We start from the raw sequence: 1,410 nt of genomic DNA on the forward strand, positions 1-1,410 counted from the left end.
GAAACAAGGCTCTTGTACTTATAAACATATTATTAAAAGGATCATGATAGATCGCCAGCTCATAATTATCGATCCGCCCTTCAGTTATTGAAAAGAGTTGAAGACCTCTTTAATGTTCTATCGACAGGAGTCCCAAGAGGCGCAGACTTTTCACTTTACGCTCAGTCATAGACTTGTGAAGGGCCCTCCTTTATGATTACACGTTATACCCGAGTGTTTAGACTACTGTTACGTACCCTTAAGGACTTCCCGAACCGTTGCCCAAACGTCTACGTGCGCTGAATAGACGGACCGGCTTATCGGAGAGTCTCTGTTTGCACGAGGGCCACACAGTGCGCTCCTATCGAATGGCTCGGAAAAACCACTTACAATTGTACGGGGACTATGACGCGACGCCAAACAAAGGACACCGACAATCGTTAGGCGATCCAAGTGTTGTCGAGTGTCACGCCGGCTTCTGCTGTCTTTTGAGCCGCCCGTTTTATGATTGGGACAAGAAGGTTGGATCGAATCCTTTAATTAAAGCCAGCCCCGGTCAGTTGGGAATTTATGACGTATCAGGAGTGTTTGGGAAAAGCAAGGTTTTGGGTTGTTGTTTGGGAGCTTCGTCTGACGAAACAAGAAATGGATCAATAACAATGGCGGTGGGTGGACCTACATGTGGGTGGGGCTTAGGTTGCTTTCTCTTCTTTACTGCCAAATAGCAAGCGATAAGAACAAAACAGTGGTGATTTTTTTATGATTTCTCACGGCGAGTCACGGCATTTCGAGAACCTTTCAAACGAGAAGAGTCACCTTTGTCTTCCATCTCTTTGTTCTAAAATGAATTATTCTGGATGTTGGTGGCGAAGCCGTTTCCCCTCCAAATTTCTCTGATTAATTTTCATCTGATGAAAAAGTTGCCTCAAAAGTGATTTGATAAGATTTATACCTGTTAAATCTCAGCGGCACAAATACAAACATGAACACAGAACATTTCAACCATGTTCCGTCTATGAGCTGGACTAGGCCGTGTAAGAAAGGTGAAAAAAGGGCACATAGGTAACTGTTTGTTTTAGTAGAGGTTTTACGGCGCTCACAACTGTGTACGGTCATATGAGCGCCAAGGGGTGGATGTTAACAGAGAAGTCCTTTCAGGGAATCAGGCTTACTCTGCTCACCTCTCTAGCCTCAACAGCACAAAGTCTGCTCGACTATAAAGGCACCCCGGAAATAGCGGGTCACAAGAGAGTAACAAACATACAAAAGAAGTAGAGGACAATGACGATAGTAAGGATGAGAAAAGAAAAAGCGGCAGTTCCATGTTGTAGTTCAGGCACAGTTATGAGCATGACATTGTCGGAACAGCCCATTTACAATTCTACTGTGTATTAGAACGAGAAATGCCCCCCACCCCCTATGGGAATGGCC

Source organism: Aplysia californica, unplaced genomic scaffold (assembly GCF_000002075.1).
Source record: "Aplysia californica isolate F4 #8 unplaced genomic scaffold, AplCal3.0 scaffold01165, whole genome shotgun sequence".
Taxonomy (NCBI): Eukaryota; Metazoa; Mollusca; class Gastropoda; order Aplysiida; family Aplysiidae; genus Aplysia; species Aplysia californica.